Genomic DNA, 14,065 nt, shown 5'->3' with positions numbered 1-14,065 from the left:
TGTATGCCACAATGCATGGATATGCTTTAAATTTAAAATAGTAAAATATTTAATCTAATGTTTTTAATGTGTGTATATGTACATATGTGCCATGTGTGCATGGGTTCCTGCAGAGGCCAGAAGAGGGTGTCAAACCCCAGAAAGCTGGAGTTACCTGCAGTTATTAAGCTGACTGATGTAGGTCCTGAGTTTAAACATTGCTACTTGGCAGTCTTCTTTATATATATATATATATATATATATATATATATATATATATATATTGGTTGTTGCTGGCTAATTGAAAAAAATTTAAAAACCAAATTATTTACATTTAAAAGTTTCTTATTCAAATTAAAAAGCATACATATTCCACTTCTCTGAGTGATAAAACTGTCATGTTGCCTTCTGAATTTTATAATCGGCGTAGATAGAACACAAAGGATTGCATGAGCGAATCCACGGGAATCTGCTGCCAGTCACCTAACAAGACACTCATCCACCTTCGTTATGTTACCTTTAGCTGAGCTTTCTTTAGCTTCTGTTGTTTCCTTGTCTGTGAAAGTGGCCGCAGGCCTTTGCCATCTACTCCACTCCACCATAGATACTCAATATACGAGGCCACGTACAGATTATAAAACGCTACAATATCTGCTGTTCTCCATGTGTTTTAATACACAGGACATCTATTTCTTTAGGAACAGTTAAATGTGATACCATCCTACAAAATGCCTTTCTATTCCCCACTCAGAAGACAGGAGCACGCTATTAGACAATGAGTCCCATGTGTTGGACTGGACGTGTGGCAGATGTGGAGAACGCCTGCCTAGCTCGTACAAGGCACTGGATTTTATCCCCAGCACCATTTAAAAAAGTGTTTTCAAAGCTCCAGCCAGCTAATTGAGAGCAACTATAGAGAACAAATGGTACTGGAGGATAATGCAGGGGCAAAGCTGTCTCCCCAAATCCCCAGGTTAAACAGACATAAGCAGCCACTACAACAGGCCTTTCCAGGGAGGAGTCTAAGAGGATCACCCCCCAGGGAAGGCTGGATAAGGGTGAAAGGTTAACAGGCCAATCCCAGGACAAGGTGTCAGCCCAAATTAGGTATTTAGAACATTTGCTGAAGGACTTAGTCTGCAGACTTCTTTACTTCCAACAGCAGAAGCATTTAGCCAACAAGAAAGACTATTGTGAGGAGGAATTCAAAAAATCTAGTTGGGTCCTGTCTTCTCAAGGGAACCAAGAAGGTTAAAATCTTCCCCTGCTTTTAAGCAATTGCAGACACAAAATGCTAGAACTCATTTTGTAGTTCTGTTCTAGGATTGTCCGCTGACTTTCATTTGAAGTTGCTCTTCCGTGGACCAGCATGACTGAGAAGTATCCAGATGGCAGCTGGTCCTCTGCCATCTCACAATCCTAATATTACTTTTAACTTTATAGGGAAACAAGCTCTATGGTTCTCTAGGTTTGGGGAAAATGTAGAAGAGGGAGACAATTTTAGAGTCTCAAGAGAGAGAAAACAATGTAACAGGACACTTAGAGTAGTTTTCTTCCTTCATGTTACAAAGCACTAGTGCACCAAATGTTAGAAATGCTTTAGTCAAAGATGGAACTCTGTTACAATCATATCTCAGAGCAGACTGAAGGGAAACAAAAACATTTTTCAGCTTTAAATCATGGTGTATGTATGCATACATTGAGAGACCAAAAGATTAAAAATCAGCAGTTATTGTTAAAGTTTAAGGCCCCAACTAAGGCTAGCGGGGTGGAGAAGTCCAGGAATGCCCTGAGGGGAAGGACCACCTTACTGCATTCTTTCCCCATCCACTAGAGATACAGTTGCTAGTAAACTGGCCCATCCCCTTAGGGAGGGACACTAGATCATTAATGGTTTGGGGACCTTCCTATAGCCAATCAATTCAAAATGCAGCATTTTGACCAATAGATGCTTGCCAGGCAGGAATTGCCCCTGCCTTAGGCATGCTGGGAGGGACCAGAATCTTTAAATCACCCAACTAACCTGAGCACAGGGCTCTCAGCTCTCACCGCTTCGGTGGTGGGGGGTGTGAGCCCAAGCTGCACCTTGTAATGATTTATAATAAAAAGAACCTCATGTATTTACAGTCTAGTTATTCCTGGTCTTTTGGGGTTCGAGAACTGGGCAGAACAACATGTGTACGAGTACACATGCAAGTGCAGTGCTCACAGAGGCCAGAAGAGAGCAGCAGGTCCAACGGAGGTGGAGTTCCTGGGGTTGTGAGTGGGCTGCCTCATGTGGGTGCTGGGAACTGAATTGGGTCCTTTGCAAGAGCAGCAAGTGGTCTTATCCACTAAGGCATCTCTCCTGACCACCAAAGCCATTTTTAAAGGTATCTTTATAGGATACTCTGAAAACTTCCTTGTTGATTTTTTTTCTAGTGTCCAAATTCTTGTATGAGATTTCTGAATCCTCTGTGATGGCATTACTGAGATATGAAGGGCTACCTTAGGAAACCTATCAAATATGAGTTTATTTACTTTCCAATGATGGCCTAAACTCACAGTCACATTATCCTTAGCTCATATACTATCGAATTAAAAATACTATCAATATAGAACCAGATAAAAGGTAAGCCGGAGGGGGAAGTGGCAATTGCTTTGCACAAAAACACCAGAAGTTTTCTGATAGCAAGATAGCTTAATGGTAAACGGAAGCCAGAAGTGTGAATAATGTTGTATATAAAATTCCATAGAAACAGGGACAGGACTGGACTCTCATCCCTAGCTCCATGAAATCCTTCTTGTCTCAGACTTCTTGGGATCAAGGGTTTAAAAGGTATCTAGGGTTAGGGATATTACTGAGAGGTAAACTCTTGCCTAGCAAGAGTTCAGTGACTTGCCTTGAGTTCAGTACTGTGCTGGTTGATTTTATGTCAACTTGACACAAGCTAAAGTCATCCAAAAGAATGGAATCTCAACTGAGAAAATGCCCCCATGAGATCCAGAACATTTTCCTAATTAGTGATTGATTGAGGGAAGGACTCATGTCATTCCTGAGTTGGTAGTCTTGGATCTATAGAAAAGCAGGTTGAAAAAGCCATGATGAGCAAGACAGTAAGCAGCCTCCTTCCATGGCCTCTGTATCAGTTCCTGCCTCTAGGTTCCAGCCCTGTTTGAGTTCCTGTCTTGACTTCTTTCAGGGATTGACTATGATATGAAAGCATAAGCCAAATAAACCCTTTCCTCCCCAACTTGCTCTTGGTCATGGTGTTTCATCATAGCCCTAACTAGGACAAGTACCCAGCACTGTAACACACAAATGCATGCATGTGTACATGCATGTGTGAGGACACACACACACACACACACACACACACACACTGGCATTTTTATACTGGAACCAAGCCATGCCCATTGCTCCCAGAGTCCTGCCTCTATGCTTCTCCATTCAGGCAATGCCCCACCCCCCATCTCCAGGCTTCCTCCTTACTGGATTGTAAGCTCCCACTGAACTTGAGCAGACACTCTTTGACTTTGTTTCTTTTCCTCTAGCTCATCAGGAGAATAGAAGTTGCATCAAGTTCATCCAAGTGAAATAAGTAAGGAGAAGAAAGGAGGAAACCATAGAAGAAGCCCTCACAAGCCTTGAGTCACTGTCTTATCAAAAGGTAAGAGTAAAATAATGTATAGGCAACAATTACATTCATTTATTGCAAAGACTGAGACATCAAAGAAATAATAAAAAACTACGCCTGTAGGGCCGGCACACACACAAGTGCACGTGTGGACTATGGCACGTATATGGAGGTCAGATGGGAACCTGTGAGATTCCGTTCTCTACTGTCAACCTGTGAGTCCCAGGAATCAAACTCGGATCATTAGGTTTGGTGATACTGCACAGCACCATCTCGCCAGCCTCATGCCATCAACGCCTTCCAATGTGCCGACAATCTCCTGTGTTTCAGAGGTGCTCACAGCTCTGCTAAAACCTGCATTTCAGATAGACATGAGAACGGCCTCCCGATGAGGACCTTAAGCTCATCTTCTTCCTGAAGCGCTCTTATGTTTATACCCAGGAAGAGAGATTACTTGTGTGTGTGTGTGTGTACAACATTGGGGTGGGAAATCAAATAATCCAGCTGTCAGTCATAAACCATAAGACACTGCCAGTTGAATAAAATCCCTGCATTGGTCAGTCCTGTGTTCCCATAATGAAATGCCCAAGGCAGGCCATTTATAAAGAAGATGGTTTCTGGGGCTGCAGAGTCCTGAACAGACCTCTGATGACAAGGTTTAGCTTCTGGTGAGAATGCAAGGACAGTTGCCACTCTAGAGGCAGAACACAGGTGGACAGACAGGAGGCCAGAGAGGAGGGGAAGACCAAGCTCAGGCTCTGATTTCATCCTTTTTTCAAATTAAAATTATTTCTTATTTTATTATTATTTGTTATTATTGTTTATTGTTTATATTTTTATTATATTATTTCTCTTTTATCTCTAGCTGTGCCCCCTTTTCACTGACAATAGAAAGCTGTTATTTTCTTATGACATTAATTAACATTTACTAATTGTACAAATTAATTGGCTTCAAAGGCTCAGGTTCTGCGGCAACCGACAGCACCAGAACTTCAGGATGCAGCCTTTCCTTTCCAGGGCATTGCCCTCAGTGACTTCTTAAAGAAAACCCCCTGGCTCTCACATTGCCAAACTCAGAACTAAGCCTCCAACACATGAACCCTTGAGGGACAATCCACAGTCATGTCATTACAGGAAATTTTAAAACACATGAATTTGGAAGTCAAGACTGAGCAAAAGTAAGCCTAGCATGGCGGTTCACACCTATACTTTTAGCACTTAGAAGGCTGAGCGGGAGGGTCACCCCAAGTCTGAGGTTAGCCTGAGCTATGCAGAGTGAGCCCTCACCTCAAATCTATACACACATGCATATTTGTATATATTGTATACTGTATTTATTTTAATGCTTTCTGTGGGGCACATGACAGCACATACATGGGAGGCTGAGAACAACTCTGAGAATTGGTTCTTTCCTTCTACCTTTAGATGAGTCCTGGGGATTGAACTCAAGTCTCAGGTTTGTGTGATTAGGCGGAAGCACCTTTATCTCTTACTGGCTGTGTGTGTGTGTGTGCGTGTGTGTTTTCTCAGTTCCTCAAAGTGCCCTGGTGAAGAACATGAAGTTTACATTTGTAGTCACATGTTGCAGTTCTTGCCAGGTTCAGTTTAATATACCACTGCTATTGTATGTGCCCAGTACAAATGTCACTACCCCAAAGCACAAGTGAGCTAGCATCTTAGTACACAAGAGTCAAGATACACAAAGCACAGGAGAGTGACTCCACTGGACTATAAGAAACAGGTAGGAGAGGCACTGATATTAGAGAACTTGACCTTAGCTTCCCAGGGGTGTTTATGACGCAGTTGATAGCACATGGTTGTCTACCTTCCGGTGTGTGCCTCACCAAAACTGGCAGGTGTCTTCCGGTCAGTTGTTAAAGGGACCACGCTACAGCAGCATCGTTCTTTGTAAGCAGCCATCGTCTGCTGCACTGCCGCACAGGCACTTGACGAACACTTATTAAGCAGTGACTGATGCAGACTCTCCTTTGTGTCCCTACTATTTGACATTTTAACTCTGATTAAAACGGTTGTACTGATCTGAGTAAGTTTCCTCAGAAGTGTGAGAACATCTCTGGAGGTTACTTCTTGTGAAGTGAAGTGGCAATGGTGTGGAACAGTGTGACATTGATGCTTGGGTATCAGTCCGACACCTGAGTTCTAGTCTCTGGCTTGGCCACATGCGCAGGGGTCACTGCCTTCTCTGCTTTGGGCTTCGTTTGTTTGTTTGTTTGTTTGTTTGTTTGTTTGTTTGTTTGTTTGAGACAGGGATTCTTTGTGTAGCCTTGGCATCCAGAACTCGATTTCTAGACCAGGCTGCCCTTGAACTCACAACGATCTGCCTGCCTCTGCCTCCCTGAGTGCTGGGATTAAAGGCATGCACACCATGCCCGGCTCTGCTTAGGGCTTTAATAATTAGAGTGGGGAATATATTAGCTCTTCCTGCTGGAGAATTTGGATATTTGAACAGGTTAATACATGTCTATCAGTGGGGACAGCCAATGTTCATGAGTGCTTACCTGATTTCTTTTCTGCTCATGAGACATTTGTGAATGAATTCCTTATTTTCAAGCCTAAAACTAGCTATGTGAAGATAAATTAAGCCTGCAATTAAAATTTCAAGATGTGTAGACAGACATGCAACAGAAAATAGAAAACACAGAACCCTACTAGCAGGTAGCTGAAATGAGGATGACTCTATTTTCAAGAAGGTAAGATTAACAGATGAGAAAACAACATCTTTCAGAATGCAGTTTCAGGGGAAACTGAAGTCAGGACAATAATAATAATAATAATAATAATAATGGTAATAAAATTTTAAAATGCTTGCAGGATATCCATGTCACTCCTATATTCAATACCTACTTCCAAGGCTGTGTGAAACAGAATTGAAAGCCTGATATATTTGTTTTTGGTTGAAATTGTTTGGATCTTACCTTCCAACATCTTCACCTTTTAAATTTATTTTTTGGCAGGTATGTGAATGGTTGGTATACATATGTATCTGTATGTGTGTTCTTATGTGTATGTGTGTTCTATGTGTACATGCATGTGAGGGCCAGAGGCTGACTTTCTTGATAGTTTTCCACCTTCTATATTGAGGCAGGGTCTTTCACAACCAAAGGGTACCAGTTAGGCTGGTCTCGATAGCCAGCTTGCTCAAGGCCTCCTCTGTCTCCGCCTCCTGTGTGCTCGCATCTGCTCGGATCTGCTCCTTTCCCTTGGATAGCAAGCTCTTTTACCCACTGAACCACTTCTCTAAGCCCTCTTCCACCTTCAAACTACTAAGCTTTGCTTTGCAGTTGCCTTCATAGCCATGAAGGCGGGGAGAGGGGCGCGACTAACCACACCAATCTCCGCTGTCCTTTCCACCAGAACACTGTTCACAGAAACCCAAGGCACAGTTTTGGGGGTGCTGATCCTCTAGTTAGCTCTGGTTTAATTGATTTTTCAGTGTCACAACACACTTTATGATACCCTTGGGCCAGATATGCTTAAGATTCTGATCTTTGTGCTCTGCCCACAGTTTGGCTGTGGGTCTCAGCATCTGCTCCAACCCCCTGCTGGGTAGAATGTTTCAGAGGACACCTATGGTAGGCTTCTATCCTGTACCCTCTCTTCATCTGCTTCCAGTGTCTATTCTATTTGCTTTTCTGAATGAGGATTAAGCATCCTCCCTAGGGTCCTCCTTGTTATTTAGCTTCTTTAGGTCTGTGGATTATACTATGGTTATGCTGGATTATATAGGTAATATCTGGTTATAAGTGAGTAAATACCATGCATGTCTTTCTGGTTCTGGGATACCTCACTCAGGATGATCTTTTCTAGTTCCATCCATTTGCCTACAAATTTCATGGTTTCCTTGTTTTTAATAGCTGAGCTATTAAGTAGTATTCCATTGTATAAATGTACCACAATTTCTTTATCCATTCTTCAGTTGAGGGAAATCTAGGTTGTTTCCAGATTCTGGCTATTACAAATAAAGCTGCTATAAACTTATGGAAGAGTTGGGGGATATAAGGACCTGGAGGGGACAGGAGCTCTACAAGTAGACCAACAGAAACAACAAATCTGGGTATAGGGGGCCCTACAGATGGCACCAACCAAGGACCATGCATGGAGAGGACCTAAATCCTCTGCTCAGATGTAGCTGATAGGCTGCTCAGTCTCCACATGGGTTCCCCAGTAAAGAGAGAAGGTGCTGTCTCTGACATGGACTCTGTTGCCTGCCCTTTGATCATTTCACCCTGGTAGGGCAGCCTTGCCAGGCCACAGAAGAAAAGGATGCAGGTAGTCCTGAAGAGACTTGATAGGCTGGGGTCAATTGGTAGGGAAGGAGGTCTCCCCCTATCTGAGGACTGTGGGACGGTCAGGGGGTGGGGAGAGGGAGAGAGGGTGGAACTGGGGAGAGACAGAGAGGGCTGCAATTGGGATGTAAAGTGAATAAGTTATAAAAAAAAATTAAAAATAAAAAACAAAAAATAATTAACTTGCAAGGAAAAAAAAGCTTTTGATCTTTAAAACAAAGCTGTAAATGATTCTATCAAGTGAGCAGAATGTATTGCATAAAGTCCGCAAAGGTGTCTCTAACAGCAGCTCAACACAGGACTTACTCATATGTCTGCAACAAAATTCTCACATAGTATAAAACTGAGAGGTTCTATGTTGCCCCATGTCAGTCTAAACCTGGTTCCATTGCTGAATGGGTTATGAGGAAAACAGGGGCTAAAGTGATAGCTCGTTCAGTAAAGTACAATGCACACAAGAGAACCTGAGTTTCACCCTAGCATTCAGTATGGAATCCCAGTTCTCGAGAGACCTAAACAGGCAGTTTCCTTGGATGAGCTAGTCAGCCAGCATCGCCTAATCAGAGAGCTCTAGGTACAAATGACACTGTCTGAGAAACAAAAACAAAAACAAAAAAATAAGCCAAAGAAAAGAAGGTAGGTGGTGCCCGAGGAACAGTTCTTACGAACACACACACACACACACCACAGGAGCATCCAACCAATCACATACAAAAATGAAAAATTGGTTTTCTGAGTGTTAGAGATTTCAAAATTACTGAGGCCAGTGGATCTGTTGTCTACGCTTTTGTTTTGAGTGTGTGTTCCTGTGTTTGTGTGTATGTGCACTTGTGTGCATGTGTGCATAGGTGTGTTTGTCTCCCCTTCTGTAAGCTCTTACAAATGCTTCACCGCTGATCTGGGTTCAGCCCTCCCGGTAGCAAAACCCCACCCACTGCACATTCTCCCTGGTAGAGAATGTCAGGGAGAGTCAATGTGGTGGGAAAACATTTGCCTAAGGATACAGGAGAAAAAGAAAAAAGAAAAGAACTGAGGGCTCAGGGCAAGTCTCAGACAGGGCTTGCCTGGCGGATGCTGCAAGGGCAGCAGGAGGAGGGAGTTAACGTGGATCAAACGCCTCTGGCTGCTCCCAGCAGTTTCTCAGGCCCTTCCTCTGTGAGCAGCGATGAAAGCCCCTCCTGAGAGGCTGCTCTCGAGTGGCTGTGTATGCCTAAACACCCAATGTCCAGATTTATTAACCTCATATCTCTCAGCAAGGCACTCGTGTCGGACCTACCACAGGCCTAACGCGCTTGGCCCCCGGTGGGAGGGGCAATGGCTAGGCTAAGGGTGCGAGGCAGCATGAATAGGACAGAATCAGGCTGGCCTAATAACCCGTTTACTAACACCTGTATTAGTCCTCCATGGCTAGGGGGGAACTGCTGTCTGACAAGCCATAATCCCCTAAGCTGCTCATTTGCATATCCTTCGTTAGCTGATGAAAATTTGAAGACTGCGAGTCTGCAGCTGGTGGGCCCATTCCTTCACACTGCCGCCTGGGTGGCTTTGGGGATGAAGTCGTGGGTGGATGTGTGGTTTACATGTATGGAAGGGATTAAGGGTTTTACAATTTGTATGCGCTGATGTTGCCACCCTCTCTCCTCTACAGCCCAGTAATTGGATGGGAGGAGAAATGGCAGGCCTGTTTACTCACGAGCAGGGTACTAGAGATTCAATTTTGCCTCCTTTGGCTCATTCGCCTTTGTAAGTTGGGCTTGCTTTGTCTCCTCAGGCCCTGAGCACTTCGAAGGAGCACCAGTCTCACCAAGGCGATCAAGGCACAAAGGGATGCTGGTCATTGGGGCCCCCCGGAGGAGAAAAATACTGGAGACTCAAGTACTACTTGAAGGCAGCCCCATCCTGTCTCGACCAATCCTGGAATGGAGAACAGGAGATAATGAAAGTTATAAACACTTCTGGGGACTTTTTTGATTTTTTATTAGGCCTTCAAGTTTGGGATTAACAATCCCGAGGCATCAAACGCACCGCAGACCCCTTATCCGGGAAATGAATGGTTGAGACATTTCAGAGGCAACACAAAGCAATTTTTGTATCTGCTGGGTTTGCATAATATTAATAGACTGAAAAAAAATAACCCTAAGACAAAATCCACTTCCTGTGCTGTTTGTACAGCTGGAGATGGAGCCCCTTGAGGCCTTGCTGACGTTGGGGTGTGCCATTGTCTAGCCCTCACTCACCCTTGTGTTCCCACTACTGTCTTTAGCAAATCAGAACCGACTAATTCCAAAGCCTTTGAAGTCAAGCATTGTCCCCAAAATGTGTGATGCACACGGCCAGGGTGGTGCATATTCATCAGGGTGCCCATTTGCAGAGGGAATTGAGGGCTTCCACCACAGAATGGAGGGAAGTGGGCCTGAGCCCACCAGGGCTGCCAAACATACAGCAGGACTCTGCAGACTGGAGCTCTTAGCCGTTCTTCTAGTCAGCTCCAGAAAGGCCTATTTTATATATACCATGACAACATAATACAATAGATACATTTAAAATAATGAAAATGAAACAAACAAACAAAAAAACCATAACAAGAATTTGGGGTGAACTGCCATCTGGAATGATCTGGAGGTCTTGAAGGTGCTTTTTCTATTAAGTCTTGTCTTTCTAAGATGCATCTGTTTTCTTAAGGTTTTTCTCCTGCAGATATTCTGGGGTCCGAGGGTCTGCTTTTAAATCTTGGCTTTGCTAGTTTTTAGTTGGTGTGTCTTGGGAACTTTAACAAAGTCCTGCTTCTATTTCCTCATCTGCAAATGGAGAGAAGAATGACATCTTCCTCAGAAGAGGCAGAGCCTGGTCAGCGTGCTAACTGTTACTGTCACTAACTCATATCCTGACTCACCTACCTTGAGGTTAATATGTGCTCAGAGCTGAGGAACAAAAACAGCCAGGTAAGAAAGTTTTAACCTATTTATGTAAGCATCTTCCTGGGTACTTAAAAAAAATCTGTGTGTGTGTGTGTGTGTGTGTGTGTGTGTGAGAGAGAGAGAGAGAGAGATTTGTTTGTGCAGCACACATATGCCGTGGCACAGGTGTAGAGATAAGAGGGCAACATTAGGGAGTCAGTTCTCACCTTCCTCTGTGTTTTGGGGTATACACATCTTCTCTATCACCACTCTGTTCCTCCATCATATACTCCAGGTTAGCTGGCCCACAAGCTTCTGGGCTGTTGTCCTGTATCTCCCTCCCATCTCACTATATGAGCGCTGGGATTACAATTTCCCACTAGCATATCTGGATACTTACGTGAATTTCAGGGACCTGAACTGGGATAATCAGGCTTTTCCAATGAGTACTTACAGATTCATTAAAAGTTTTAAAGACACTTGTAGAGATGAGGTTTTTTTCCCCCTGGTTACAGGTAAACTAACGTGGATATGAAATGGCCTCCTTTACCAGAAAGCTCACGCCTTACTTAAAAAAAAAAAAAAAAAATGACCCTCAGTTGTCTAGTGACTTCACGATTTACTCTATGCTTGACAAATTCTCTGAGCTGCCTCAGAGCTGTGCCCTCCCTCAATGGAAAATGGTGGTGTGTGGACATTAGGCAAGAAGAGGTCACTCAGTCAGTTCGGAGAGGCTGGCTAGACTTATAGCTCTCAGCTCTTTCCTCTAGGCTTCTGTATCTAGGTATCCCATATTTGAGTAAGCATTTTATATCTAAGGAGAAAAAAAAAAGGACCCCAGAAATTGCATAGGAAGACTTGACCAAATGAAGCCCAAGATAGTGGCCCATGGCATATGCTACACTTTGTCCAAACTCTTACTGAATGATGAAATCATTCTAGATGGTGGAGTCCTATTAAGCAAGGCAACACTAATGAACCATAGTCTTCTCAAGACTAGAGTTATAGACCACACCATAGAGACCACACCACTGGTCTCTATCACTGACTCAGTCATTAATGGGCTCAATGATACAACACGTTGATCAAACACTAGGATGCCAGCTATGTCATATGTTCAGAAAAGCTAGGGGATCCCTACTTAATTGAGTATAATCAAAGCTCCCATCAAGATGACCCTGACACACATAGGGTGCTGTTCACACTGGAGGAGGCTCAATATGAGCAATCAGAAAGGGGGATCAGGTAAGACAGACTCCATTTTCCAGCTTCCCAGCTTTCCCAGCTAGGTTATGGTCACATGATTAAGCTTTGCTCAGTGAGACACAACTATGCTTCTTGGCCTTTCTTTATCCTCTCTCTCTATATATTTCTTTTTGAACAAAGTCAGGATGGCTAGATCTTACCAAACTTGATGGTCTTAAGGATGACTGACAACTAGAAAGAACCTAAAACTAGGAGGGGGGGGTTGCCCCAAATCAGTACAATAATTACCACCCACAGATATTTTGTGTGTGTATTTGTGTGATTTAAGATAATCAGCTGTGTTTATTTTTATTTTATATCCTTATTTATTTTTATCATGTGAATGTTTTGCCTGCATGCATATATGCTTACCACATGTGTGCCCGGTCCCTGTAGAGAGCGGAAGATGGCATCAGACCACCTCCAAAGAAGTAACCGGTGACTGTGAGCCACTGTACAGGTGCTGAAAATCGAACCTGAGTCTTCTGCAAGAGGAGCCAGTGCTCTTAACCACTGAGCCGTCTTTTCAGCTCCTAATTAATGATGTTTAAACTAACTTTATTTTGAGGTGGTTTTTTTTTTCTTTTTTTTGCTCATATAGAGCCAACCATAAATAATATAATTACTGTTGAAGTACTTATTCTGTTGTGGAAATTATCTTTTCAAATCTCTCTCTCTCTCTCTTTCTTTCTCTCTCTCAAGGTTTCATGTAGCCCAGGCTGTCCTTGGCCTTGCTCTATAGCAAACACAACACTGAAATACTAATCCTCCTGCCTCAAGTGCTAGGATTATGGGCATGTGCCATGACACCTGGTTAGGGCATTTTTCCTTCTTCTTTCTTTGTTTCTTTCTTTGTTTCTTTGTTTCTTTGTTTCTTTGTTTCTTTGTTTCTTTCTTTCTTTCTTTCTTTCTTTCTTTCTTTCTTTCTTTCTTTCCTTCTTTCTTTTTTTTTGAACTTTTTATTGATTCTTTGTGAATTTCACATCATGTACCACAATCCCACTCATCTCCCTGTCCCTTCATATCCACTCTCTGCCTTTGCAACCTCCCCAACAAAAGAAAGCAAACAACAAAGTTAATTAAAAAATAAAACAGACAAACACACAACAACAACAACATCTTGCTGTAGAAGCTGCAGAGTGTCATGTTGTGTCACAGTAGCCCCTCATGCCCAAGCAGCTTTACTTGAGAGTTCACTGCAAAGAGCCATTGGTCTGGTTTGACGCCTCTGACTTCGGCTGCACCATCAACACTGGATCCTCATTAGGATTCTTCTCAGAAATGCTGTTGTTGACATGTGTCATGCAGATCCTGCAGCTTTGGATCTGCAGGACCAGCCCCTTTACCTGTGCCAGCAGTTCATATATTGGGTAGGTATTGGGGGCAGGCCAACTCAAAGCCCTGAATCTGGGCCTGGGTAGAAGCTGAGTTTGTTGGCCCACCAGCTCTCCTGTGCCCACCCCACCAGGGCCAGCTCTCCTGCTTTGCCCAGGTGAGGGGCAGGGGCAAGGTCTGGCCAGCTTTCCCACTCTCACACCCTTGAAGCTGGCTCTCCCTTGACCATGCCACCAGCGCCAGGTCTGCTGTGCTGCCCAGGAAGGTGGCAGGGACCCACTCTCCCAAGTGCTGCAGCTGGGGAGGGAGAGCTTTCCCAGACCATCTCATGGCTGCTGAGGGGCGGGACCAGCTCCGGGCAGCCCTTGGACATGAGCATGGCCCCAGGTGGCAGCCCAGAGCTAGCGATATCAGCATGGACTTTGGTGGTAACATGGGCTGCACTGACACAGACCCCTGCTGCTACAGGTCCACCGACCCAGACATGGCCCTCAGCAGCAGCACAGGTAGGGAAATCACCATCAAACAATCAATTCCGTAGATGTGCTCATGTTCTGTCTACTTCAAAGTCCTAGAAAAAGTTACAGTAGACATCAGATTATAGTTCTGTGGAAGTGCTTTGTACCTTGCAGAGGTTCATCTGACTAGAACTCAGGCCCTGCCCCACATGGTCACACCCATTCTA

Source organism: Meriones unguiculatus, chromosome 14 (genome assembly GCF_030254825.1).
Source record: "Meriones unguiculatus strain TT.TT164.6M chromosome 14, Bangor_MerUng_6.1, whole genome shotgun sequence".
NCBI lineage: Eukaryota > Metazoa > Chordata > Mammalia > Rodentia > Muridae > Meriones > Meriones unguiculatus.
This window is presented reverse-complemented; position numbering follows the sequence as displayed.